Here is a 13,420-nt window from a genome sequence, read left to right on the forward strand (position 1 = left end):
ATATATATATATATATATATATATATGTACACCAAAAAAATCTTATTTATGTCACTTAATGTTTCACCTAAACCAGGGGTGTCCCAACATTTTCATATCTGTGCTAAAACTATCAAGATGAAAAGACTCGTGGGCCACGAAAATGTGAATTTAACTCTCAGTGTGAACAATATTTGGAAGAAGGGACAAAAGTTTAGTAATTTTGGTAAAGACATACTTTTAAATTGTTGTAGATCCAAAACATTAAAAGCCTCATCTTAATAAGCTTATATTTTTATTCAAAAGTATTTGATTTATTTGATTTGTTGGGTCTATGTTTGTTGTTTTCTTGTGTTTGGAAAGTTAATTTTAGCCTGTTCTCAGCAACAAGAGTGTAATTTGAGTAAATGTCCTTTTAAAAGGGGGTCGATCAGCCTTTTGGACCATGGACGACCCAAAAGGCTGATAGAAGTTCTGAACAATCGTTCAGCTGTCAGTTGCTACAACAGATTCATAGAAGGTTTGATAAAGTTGATCAGCTTGTATGCAGATGATACCACGTTACATTCATGTAAAATGTCTTGAGTATTTTATCAACTACAATATTTAGCCAAGTTTTATGAATCATTATCTAAAAGTCTCCATTATGGTGGAAATCAGTGAAGGTTTTTGTTGCTTTGTACCATGAAGTGAAAATAAGATTACAGCCAAAGGTTTGTATTTTGCTTAATATTGCTCATTTTGATAAGATTATTTTGCTGTTAACCCTAAACAGTATATAAAAAGAATTACAACTAATTCACAGAAAGTCTGCATCGATCTCTTAAGCCTGCTGGCCAAAATGATATCATTCTTAAACTGCAGCTGTGGGCCGCACAAAATCACTCTAAGGGCTCCAAATGGCCCTCGGGCCACACTTTGGACACCTGTGACCTAAATGGTAAAACCAGATTTCAACTTCTCACCTCACATTTATCCAAACCTTTTTATATTTAAAAAAAATAATGCAATGTCACATTCCTTTCTATGATATTAACAGTATGAAATAAGTCATTGTCAACATGAAAATTAATGTTTTAAGCCTCAGAAACAAACTGGAAATCATTCAAACCCACATGAGCTATTACTCTCTGAACATTGTATTTATGCTTTTTTTTTTTTTTGCTGTGACAGTTCCAATACACAATGAAAAATGAGAATTCATAAATAACAGAGGTACAGTAGTCTGGTCAGTTTTTAACCCTGCAGGACGAGACACTGAACCCCCATAAAACTCTCACTATGCTCATTGTTCACTGAAGGGGTGCTTGTATGAACATGTTAATGAGAAGCACGTTACTTGATAAGCTTAAAATGTGTACAATCATCATTTAAAATGTGCTGCGGACCATTCACCATTTACGATTAGATGCTCTGAAGAGTACTCGTGTTTGCAGCTTGTGGCCTCTCCACTGCCGGTGGAGGCGGCTGATCTGGGCACCGGTTCAGCAGCTCAACTCACCTCTCCTCAGGGCTGCAATCATCTGTGGCAGCATCTACTTATCACAGAGGGCTGTTTGGATTACCACATCATGTTTAATGGCAAACTGCCATATGACGAGTTTCATAATCTACAACACAAGCAGCGCTACTCATCTCGTGTCCTCTTTCCAGAAAGCTTTTTGCAGATTTCAGCACCTAAATCCTCCTTCCTGTGGGAACCACAAGCCCAGCATACAGTCAAAATTGCCCTGAGGACTGAGGGAAAAGTGGGAAAAAAGGAGAGCATAAATCCAGATACTATGGATGCAAATTGTGCTTTAATATTCAAATCATTCTTGCAAGCTCACCACGATTCAAATATTCATAGCAATCTGGTGAAACAGAACATTCTTAGAATTGATCACTAATTATCCATAGAAATCAGAAAGGCTTTATTTTTGTCTTTCTGCAAAATGAATACAACCTTGAGTCTGTGACACAAATGGCAGTGAGCTTTAAACTGGCTGGTGCAATCAGAAGGTGTGGCACCTGTCACATTTTCTCACTTGGATTTATGAGTCATAACACTAAACTCCCAGTCCAAGGGAAAATAGTTTTTGGTTATAGAGAATGCAGCTGCACAAAAGCAAAAACCAGACAGAGGAAATCAATGCAATTCAACAGCAGCTTTTAAAAGGAGTGTACTTGTCCATAGAGTGCGTCGGAGAGCTGGTAATTCAGAAAATGTTTAAAGGTGTGCATGAATTTTACAGCACTCCAGAAGCAAAGGGGATTGTATTTCAACTCAAAACCATGTTGTTCATATCATGTTAATGTGTTTGCAGTCACCCTTAAACTGTTTCCTTTCATGGTGGCTTTCGAACATAATTATCCATCTCTCGCAAAAAGCACCTCTGTCAATTTAACTCTTTATTCTAACCTCCTGCTTCTTGACAAAGTGGTTGCTGAAAAAGTCTCATCTGTCGTACAAATGCTTAAAATCATAGTCCTCATATTAACTTTTTTGTATTACTTGAATAAAATGTTGATAAAATAGAAATAGCTGCTGTTGGTAATTCTGGTAGAAGCAATTTAAAGTGTGTTGATCAAAATAATGCTCCAGATTTTCAATAGAAAACGTAGTATTGTTACAAAACGTACATTGTGAGTAAATCTGCTGATGAAGAATTAGAACTATTGAACAAACAAACAAAAACAGCAGAACGAATTTCCTCAATAGAAGGACATTTTTCATTTTTCATCAAGTTTTTTTAATTAATTTAAATTTTAGAGCTTTTTGTTATTCATTAAACATAATGTGAGGCTGTCTAAAACAATATATAGTTTATAGAAAGTTTATCCATGTTGAATAACTATTTGCTGAGGCAGTGATAATGTTGATGCGAATGAACCCAGATAGTTTTCTTAATATTATTTATTTATCAAAATGCAATTTGCTTTTTTTTTTTTTAAATTTCCTCCACGATTCTGTTTTACACTGATAAATTATAATGAGCTTTGAAGATAAAAGCCTGAACTTGAACTTTAAAAAAAAAGAAAAAAAAAAAGCAAATAACAAAGGACAAAACATGGCCGGTGGCAGTTTATCCTTATAATATAAGATGCTCTCAGGAGGTGCCCAGCAGTGGACGCCTGAATTCATGTTTTTTGTGTGTCTGGGGTGGGGCCAATGTTAAGAAGCGGGCACTATATTAACAGGGAGAGGGTTACTGCCTGATGGAATATTGATAAAATGTTTTTTTGTTTGCTGCTCATTGCTCAGAGAGTTGACGGCTCACTGCACTAAATCATAAAGCCCAGTTGGACGTGCAGCAGAGTCAATAACCAGTTCTTTTTCTATTCTGGGAACACTCAGTTTCTGGAAGGGTCTGCACTAAAGCTGCACTGGTGCTCAACTGAGAACAACTTGTGCTCTTTTATGTTTTACACGTTTTTTTCTTCCTCTTGATAGCCATACTTGACAAACAATTTTAAAAAATACAGCACCCAGAAATGTATTGACTATCATTTTATAAACTGTTTACAATTCATGACCTTTTAAAAAAAAGCTTTTACATTGTGACTTTCATTTTTAAATTGTAATCCTCAATAACAAAAAAAATATATTTATTAATAAAATTAAACTGTTTTCATGATAAAACGTTTACAGTAAAACGCATTTGATTGTTAAAACAGTCATTCATTTTATTGCAGCAATGAGCATGAAAATTACAGTTTGATGATCATAACAATAAAACAAATATATCTTTGTTTTATTTGTTAGACAACTTGCAAATTATAGATAGATTTTGGCTATGACCCAGAACCCTGTGAGTTCTACGCTATATGGTTATAGGTCTCATAGGGTAAAGCACAATTTGCATTCACAGGGTGCACTGCAGTTTTCATTAGTAAAACAAAGTGTATGTTGCTCATCGGTCAAATGAACAGAAAATATTTTTTCCTTTTAGCTCTAGTGTTTCTTCAGACTTTAGTTTTGAACACCTTGCAGATCTTTTAAACAAACAACTTTGAAGTTGTGATATTGCTATCACAAATTAGTGCTTCGCTATGGTGCATTCAAGAACTGGAAACAATGTTGGATTTTTACATGGCTGCTTATCTGTGATGTATTCACCTACTGAATAAAAATGATTTTGAGTTTCAGATTGGCCAATTACCAGTCAAGCAGAAAATAAGGTGATTCCAGTCACCGGTCAATTGTTTGGTGCATTACACTGCACAGTCAGAGCAAACCATCTAAATCCAGTATTGTACTTTAGTAGCTTAATGTTGTTCTTTGTGTTGTTTTTAAAACTAAAGTGTCAGAATACACACTTTATTTAGTTATATAAAGCTGTTGATAGCTCTTCAACGTTTAAAAAAATTGTAAATTACTTTCTTGTTTGGCAAATCATAAATTAATTTTTATATTGTAGTAGGTCAGGGGAAAACACAGGAAAGACAGAGCTTCAAAACAATTTAAATAAATCATGTTATAATCTGGGGCAGTGTGACACACATGTGACCTTAATGAGTCTCTCATGACAAGTGTTTAAATGCCCAGCACTCCTCAAAATAAACTAATTAACTGAAAGGAAAAAAGCTTTACTGAAGCCGTGGCTGAAAACTGATAGAACTGAAATGAATACCAAGGTAAACAAAGGTAGCAAGAAACACAGGAGCACAACTGACAAGCATCTCCTGTGAACCAACCAAACATCTCAGACTATTTAGTCAACAAGTAAATGTTGACATGGATGCAAAGCAGGCATATTATTTGCTAATTTAAACCAGGAGTGGAGAGCAGAAAGCAAGGCTAAAGGAAGTTAACTTGAAGCAAACTAAAACCCTCTTTACACTGAATGACCAACCTGCCACAATATAAATATATATAGGGTATGGATGATGCAGGACCTTAGCAAGGTTTTTAAGATGTGTATTTACAACACAATGGGTTCCTCAATATATGTACTAAAGCAAATTTCTAAAGCAAGATGGTTTTTCACAGTGGTGGAAAATTATCAGAACCTATCACATAATACTTTAATGCACCTATGTAGCTTGTCAATAATTTCAAACAGGACAGGATACAGTGGCCTCTGGCCTATGATGTAGATCATGACAGGGTTATGGAAATAGCCTAAGCATAGATATAATGCCCACAACAGTAGCATCTGTTTTAACTTGGCACCATCTTCTAGCACATAACTACTATACTGTAGTTCAAAAGAGTTGTGCCAGGGTGGAATATGAGGTGTGGTGCGTTCGAGGGCCTACGTGGTAGTTTCATTGTGGAAACGTGATCCTGTCGTGAAAAAACTTGGTAAAGCAGGGAAAACCTTTGATAAGTACTAAAAGCACTGAATCAGGTTTTCCAAATTTGCTTTCATTTAGTCAATTTGTTTACAATAAACCACGTACTGTAGTCACAGAATAAAATAATGTGTTTGTTAACCAGTAGGTTAGGGGGCCTAAGGAAATACAAGAGTACAGAATGTTAAAAATCAACACATTAGACCAAGGTGAACTTAACATAACCTTAAAACGCTGATATTTATGCAAAGCAGAACAAGACAGCGCAACACTAAGTGTGTTATCTCATGTAGACCCGCTTTAGAAATAAATTAGTACATGAGGTTGAAGGCAGTTAAAGCTGCAGCCAGATGAGGTCAAAATGCCTTTTTTTGACGAGTTTGACACAAAAGTTTATTTTCACTTAGAAAATGATTGAATTTAACTTGACTGGACTAAAATTAAAGTGAAGATAGCAACCTTCGTACACTGTTTATACACGTCTGTCTCTTTTATTTCACCTAAAATACTGTCTCCAAGAATGCATTCATGGTTGGCTTTTAATGTCATTCCTATAGTACCATGTAAAACTGGCTGTGTAAAATGTTCCATTGACATTCCCCATGTATGTATGTTCATACTTTGAAAGGCTGATAACAGTTCAGAAAAATAAATCTGTAGATGCATCTCCTCCAAAACTGAACAGTTCGACAGGTATTGTAAATGCTTGTGGTTCTCCATGTGAGATACTGATATGTATCTTCCTTGTGAATGAAATATTTTTCTCTGCATGCTGACAGTTGGATGGAGCTTGCAGAATAGCTCTGGCAGGCTGCAGCAGCAGCAGCAGCATCATCAGCAGCAGTGGCAGCTCCAGCATTGACGCTGAGAACAGAAGACGGTCTGCCAAGGGACAAAATGAAGCCAAGAGCTGCAGTATCATTATCAGACCATCTTTCCTTTATAAATTATACATTAGCTGTTTAAAACTTAACACAGGTATCTCAAAATACTTTCTACCTGAGTGAGTGGCCACTTTAATGAATATTCATATGTTTAGAACATATCTGACATTTTAATTCGCTAAAATTGAACTGTTAGACAACCATGTGTATTCTTTACACAATTAAGTAACTTTTTTTTAATAATGTTTAAAGCATTGATAATAGATTAGTGCTGATGAGTAACCAATAAAACTGCCTGTAGCTTCAGTACATTTAAAGTGTATCATAATCACTAATTAAGAAGGGCTGTAGCTGCTCGCCAAGAAAGCATAAAGAAGGACTTAAATAAGCGTTTACCCCATCTGCTGGACTCACACTAAGAATATGAGGCTGTGATGTGTTTATTTATAGAGAACAATGAGCCTAATTGGTAAATTGGTCTAATGATTGATTCTCTATCGAGATTGGTGTAGCCTGTCTCGACTCTTCAGTGAGGGATGTCTTGAAATAGCAGGGTTGACAGTGAAGAGAAAGAGGAGCCAATACTTTTCCCTGAGTGCCAGATCATCTGATTAGCTGTCCAAAGTCAACCTGAGAGTTCAGCATGCAATAAGCAATTAGACAAATCAAGGTTGTGACCCTGTCTGGCTGTCACCAGGCTGAATTAAAGCCTCATGAGGGCGGTCATTGTATCACAAGACTCAATGAATGAAACCTATTGTTTTAAAAAAAAAAAAAAAAAAATCTAATTCCTCACTCAACGACTGAGCTGAGATGGTTTTATCACTTGTTGTGGATTGATTTGATGCAACAGCTTAAATCTTCAGGGTCGCTGATCCATATCTGTCATACATAAATAGCAAATAAAACAAATTTATTGAAGCATGACATTATATGCTTTTATTTTTATGTTTTTTGACAATCGGTAGTATTAATTATCTTGCCGCTCTCATCTGTTTAAGTTTTTCTGCAGCTGCACTTGTGTGAAATGTGTAAACGTGCCTGATCATCCTGATGCATTATGAAAGTGTTGTTCTCACAAATGAGGTTATTTCTTTCCTTGACAGGAAGAAACCCGTTGCTAGATTTGATAGGCCCAAATAATTTAAGACTTTATGCAGAACAGTGTTCCACCTCACGCTGGGGACTCAACTCAGGGGCCTATCTGTTCCTGGCTTTAGGTTTTAAATTCAATTACCCACTGCCCTGGGTATCTGCTTGCTGGAAGCAAATCATGGATCTGAGGTAAGGTTTAATGGATTTGAAATATAATTTACCTCTGGCTTTGCTCCATGGAGACAGGTCACCATTACCTATAACCACATTAGAGGTAATCAAAGATTCTCCTGAATTCGTTACTTTGGCTTCCTGCTTGCACGTAAAGTGTTCAATTCTCCCCCCAACCGGTGATGCATTCAAAGGGCAACTCATGTGTGGGCATAAATTGTGAGTTTAATAGATTTACAGTGAAAAGCAGCATCGTTTCTGTGTCTCAACAATCTTTCACTGTGACTTGCACAAGAACATTTTTCAGTAATTAAAGCTTCTACTAAGATTCAAGCTTTATTTTAGATTTGTGTCATACAATTAGAAGACTCACACAGGTTGCTATTCTGGGCTGATACGACACAAACCAAGACCTCTTCCTCTTCTTTTCTAATTGCAGATTGCTGCTTGGCTCATCTTCCAAAGAAGCTTTTTTTTCATCCCCTAGACACCTGTTATTAATTCTCTCCAATTTAATCAGAGACCTGGGAGGTATCAGCCGCTCCTCAGGCTGCGAGGATGACAAATGAATGGCTGCATTAGAAAAATGGACTCCGATTCATCCTGCACCTGAAATTTGTGTTCACATCCGTGCATTGTTCTTCCTCTGGGATAATGGATGGCATGAAGGGATTTGGAGGCTGCGCTGCAGAATTCCAATAAATAGTTAATGTTGCAAAAAGTCCCCTGTTGCAGCTCTCTGGCACTTTGATGATTTGGAAATGTCTTTCTGTAACTGGGCACGGAGCAGTATGGAGAGAAAAATACTTAAAGAATTTATGGACAAAACGCGTCCTTTTTTAACAATTTACTGCTTTTTGCATATAAATATGGATCACTGTAATAAGATTTTAAATTCTTTGGCTTTGCTGTCTTTCCTTTATATGAGATGTCATTGCCGCTGTGTCCCAATGAAATACCTCCCCTTCATTGAGTGTACGAAGAAAAGACATTTCAGATGTACTGTGCTGCAACCTACTTATTATACATTCTGAGTTTCACATTTAATTACTTTTGGTTTATGTTAAACTAACCATAAAAAACACATTTTCTTATTTGTACAAAAAAGTGACAGAGAAACAAGTTTATATGTATTTATGTTCAGTAAACAGTCATCTTCTGCACTTTTTTATATTTCTTTCCTTTTGCTTTCCTTCCAAAAGAAATGGTACAGAAGAGTTAGGAAAGTTTCCAGGGATGAAAAAAGTATTAACTCAGCATTGCGTCATCAAAAAGAAGCAATAGCTCGACTAAATCCTTGAATGGTAGCCCTTTTAGGCACCTGAGAAGGAAAGGCATGTTTCACTTGTCAGCTGGAATTCATTGAGGGCAGAAAGGAGGTGACCTTGTCCTGCCTGGTTCTAAAATGGGGCGAGTCCAGCCGTGAACCTAATCCTGACGAGCTACTCTAAATTCTGAAGAAGAAATTATTTAAAGTTGATTACAGCTGATGTATAACTTTTCCTCAGTTTTCTATCATAAAAATTACAAAAATCAATAAGATAACTGTTTTTGAAGCTTTACTGAGTCATGCAAAATGGCATCAAAGTATGTTTAACAAGGTTGAGTCAGGTCCTCTGGACAGATTCTTCTTCGTTGAAACGTTTCATCTTTTATCCAAAAGACTTCTTCAGTCTGACGAGCTGCAAGCAAGCTCAGTCTTATAAACAGCACTTTATCATAGTGGGTCAACCAGTTTCCTGGTCACAGCCAAAACTAGCTGCTCACATGCAAAAGGAGGACCGTTAGCCTAATGTGTCATGAATCACGTCCTTTAGATTATATTTTCTGCTCCCTGATCACCTTTTAAAGTTTGCTATTGATCTTTCCTGTAAATTTAATTTATTCTGTCCGCTCCTGTAGTGTTTGTTTATACATGTGGGTTTTAGTTTGTCTTCTTTGCTTGCTGGTTGAGGGCGACGTCACTCTTGTTTAGCTTTGTCTTCATAGCAGCCAGCAGCAGCTGATTAGAGCTCAACTGGCTGCACCTGTCACTCTCACCCTATATAAGCTTCACTCTTTCTCCTCTTCGGTTTTGGACCCTGGCTTGTTGGACCACGACTCTGTGCTCAATGGACTCATCACCCACCTGTCACTGCAGCCGGCTGCAGTCCCTCACCTGACTCAGCTTCTCAGCACCAGTCCGGATCAGTTTGGACTTCTTCAGTCTCCAGAACCCCCAAGATCATCTGAGACGGTTAGTGGTCCTTCTTGTTTGACTTTTCTGTTCCCCATAGTCTCCTGCACGACCACTAACCAATCTCTATCCCTTGACTTGTCCCTGATCCGGAACCAGTACCAGAACTCGAACCCAAACCAGAACCAGCACCAGAACCGGCCCAATCTGCAATATCTCTCCTAGAAAATAAATACTATTTAATTTCTTCATTTGTGTGGTGATTTTGGTCCAAACTAGAAGGGGTTTGTTACATAATGACCCATCATTAGTGCCCTGATGGTCACTTGCTATTCACATAAGGCTGAGTGATGCAATCACAGCATTGTGAGAGGGGCACTGTTTGACATGGAGGCCTCCACCCTTGTTTAACGATGGAGGAGTTATCTTCACAAAGATGGTTTCCCTCACTCCTCTCTCAAACCATCATTCCTCTCTATCAATGATGTGTACATCTTCATCCCTGAACCAGTGGCCGCTGGACTGGAGATGAGTGTAGACCGCAGAGTCCTGGCCTGATGATGTTGCTGTTCTGTTCTGGTCCACCATTTTGTGCTGTGTCTGCTTTGTTTCCCTGATGTAAGACTGATCACAGCCCTCCTGACATTCAACAGCATACACAATATTACTCTGTGCTGGAAGACTGGATCTTTGGGATGGGACAGTTTTTGCTGTAATGTATTTTGGGGTTTGAAGGACACTGGGAAACTGGAAAATAAATGTCTCAGTTTCTCTGAAACTTCAGTTATACATGGAATGGCAACTAGTTTGGTTCTGGGTCTGGGTTCCTCATTTTCACCTGATGGTTGGCTGGAGTCCTGTTTGGGTTTCTTCTCTGCTTTCAGGAAGGTCCAGTTAGGATATCCACATTGCTCTAGAGCCTGTCTTGTGTAGGATTTCTCCTTCTGCCTGGCTTCTGAGTTAGTGGGGACGCTGTCTGCTCTGTGGTACAGAGTCCTGATGACTCCTAACTTGTGCTCCGGTGGTTGATGAGACTCAAACCACAAGTACTGGTCTGTGTGGATGGGTTTGTGATACACATCAGTTTCCAAATCTCCTCCATCAGAAACTGAGACCTCACAGTCCACGAAAGCCAACCTGCAATATGGCCAGCAGGTCTTTGTGTCCAACTTTCACTCTCTTACAGTCCTGTTATTGCAAGTATCACTCAGTGGTCATCAGGGCACTAACAATTGGTTGTTAGGCTGATGATCCTCCTTTTGCATGGAAGACAACTAGTTTTGGCTGTCACCAGCAAACTGGTTCTTCTATAAGAAGGTGCTTCTTATAAGACCGAGTTTGCTGCAGCTCCTCAGACTGAAATAGGCTTTTGGATAAAAGACGAAACGTTTCAATAAAGAGGAATCTGAACAGAGGACCTGACTCAACCTTGTTAGATGTCTCTACCTGGTTTACTGAGCAACATCAAGGCATCAAATTAAGAATAGAAAATTGTCCCAATCTGTAAATTTATTTGGAACCCACTTGCAAAATATAAAATAAGGCTTTTATACATAGGTTATTCATGAGTTTGTAAACACTTTATTAGGCATTAATAATAATTTATAAAATTGTTATAAAATGTGTTCATATACTAATGCATGAAAAATATTTGGCAAGATCAAGAGCTAGTCTTTGAAGCATTCACATGGATGTAATGTATTAGTTGCTCAGCTTTCTTTTATAACTACACAATTTTGTCATAGAATTAAAATAAACAGTTTATGTAAAAATACTTATTGTGCTGACATGAAGGCAACTCCTTGACAAATATCTAATATAGCCAAAATTATGAGGAAATGAATAAGTATTTAGTATTTGATCTTGCCAAATAGTGAGTATACATCAAAGTATGAATAGGGTTTTATAAATTATTTTAGAAGTTGCTTTTGGTGATTAAAAAAGGTCAAATATTTATTTGTAAAGCCTTACTATTAGCCTAACTATTAATGCATCCTTTATAAATGGACCCATATTGTGACGTGGTACCAGAAAATTAGCCTTCAACAAACATTTTTGGTTCTATGTTTTACAGAAGAATAAAAGAAAATTCAACCGTTTCACTTTCCTTTGTCTGATAAATTCAAAAGATCAATTAAATTCACTTCAATTCAAAAGATCAAGCCAATCAGAAACCCGTATTTGTTTAAAACATTTACTGCTGAAACAGCTTGAATGTCAGAATGACAGCATGTATCATCTCTGCTGCCAAAACTGTCCATTACTTAAGTGTTTTAGAATGAAAAGGCTTTTCGCACTAATCGGTGGCAGAAAAATCTCCATAAACCAAAATCCATTTGACTTATTTTAGTTTTTTGACAACATTTTACCACCAACAGCTGCTCACCACCTTGTCTACTCATGAATAAGACAATGACCACTTAAACAGATGAAAACAAGAGCAGCATGTTCCTAACCCTGTGCAGATCCTACCGTTTTAACATCAAACAGCTGCCATTGTGCAACACACTTCATACAATAATATCTATCAGTTTCCTTTCTGATAATAAATTGTACAAATGTGATACCACCAACACTCTGAGCCTGTCCTGCTCAAGTCCTTGCTTGCACAAATCACGGCATTGATTGAAGTATGAATACTGCTTTCTAGGATTCATGCCCATTATGCACAATTTACTAGAGAACATAATACCTTAAGAGGGTTAGGGTGCTTTAAAAGAAGTCATGGATATAAAGGGACCCTTTAGCGATGCAAAGAAAGGAAGTGTTTCTAAGGTTGCAGGCAGCAGAGTTGGGCTTGTGTTTCAAAATCAAAAAATGACATGTAGCCGTCTGTCTTCTTATGATACAGCGGTGCCACAGAATTGGATTTCTCTCCTTAAAGCTATCAGCCTTTGATGTGACACAGCGACCGTGAGAGTGAGCCATCAGGTGTAAGAATGAACAGAAGCCCTCTGTTGCTGCCGGTCTCAGACCCTCATCTGTGTCGTTCTGGACTTCCAACACGACAGGCTGGCAAGGCACAAATCAAAGCCGGCAGCCCTATTTCTACACCTTAATATTATTATCAGTGGAACTGAAGCTGACCAGAGACTCCTAAAGAGGATACTAGGGGGGAAGAAACCTAATTATTTTGATTTTTCCCTTTTTAATGAACTCAAGTGTTCAGTCACTTTAAAGCATCTGGTTCAAACAAGATAAGGTTCTGTAACAGAAAGGAGCTTTTAATGAGTCTGAAAGTCTAGGAACTATTTTTTAATGACCGGAACCTAAGAACAATTGTTTGATGGGAGGAGACAGTTCTAAACAAAAGTAAAAAGAAAAAGAAAAAAAAAATGAAGTGAAAATGAGCATTGAGTAGGCAGATAGTGTGGGATTTGAGGTGACTTCAAAGCCAGCAGTTCCATCAGAGCCATCCGTACAGGGAGGAAGCAGCCCACAGTGAGGTTGGAATAAAACAGCTTTGTGCTGCTTCTTCTACGTTTGACTATAATCACGAAGGACCAGTGGGCTGGTGAGTAACACATGTGTGGTTGTCCATCCTTTGGTTATTTGATCACTGTAGGTGGACATCAGTGAAGCAGAGCATCAGTAAAAAAAAAAAAAACAAACAAAAAAAAAAACTGCCACAGGCTACTAAGCACATTGTTTCAGAGCTTGATACAACATTTGAATATTATGGTCCACCTGAATATTATAATCCACTTGAATATTATAGTCCACCTGAACATTATAGTCCACCTGAATATTATAGTACGTATAAGTGTATAGAGCACACACAGGAGGACTCACTGTTGCAATTCTTCGAAATATAAAAGATTAACACTTAAAAACAATT

Source organism: Nematolebias whitei, chromosome 2, assembly GCF_014905685.2.
Source record: "Nematolebias whitei isolate Nwh7 chromosome 2, NemWhi1, whole genome shotgun sequence".
NCBI lineage: Eukaryota > Metazoa > Chordata > Actinopteri > Cyprinodontiformes > Rivulidae > Nematolebias > Nematolebias whitei.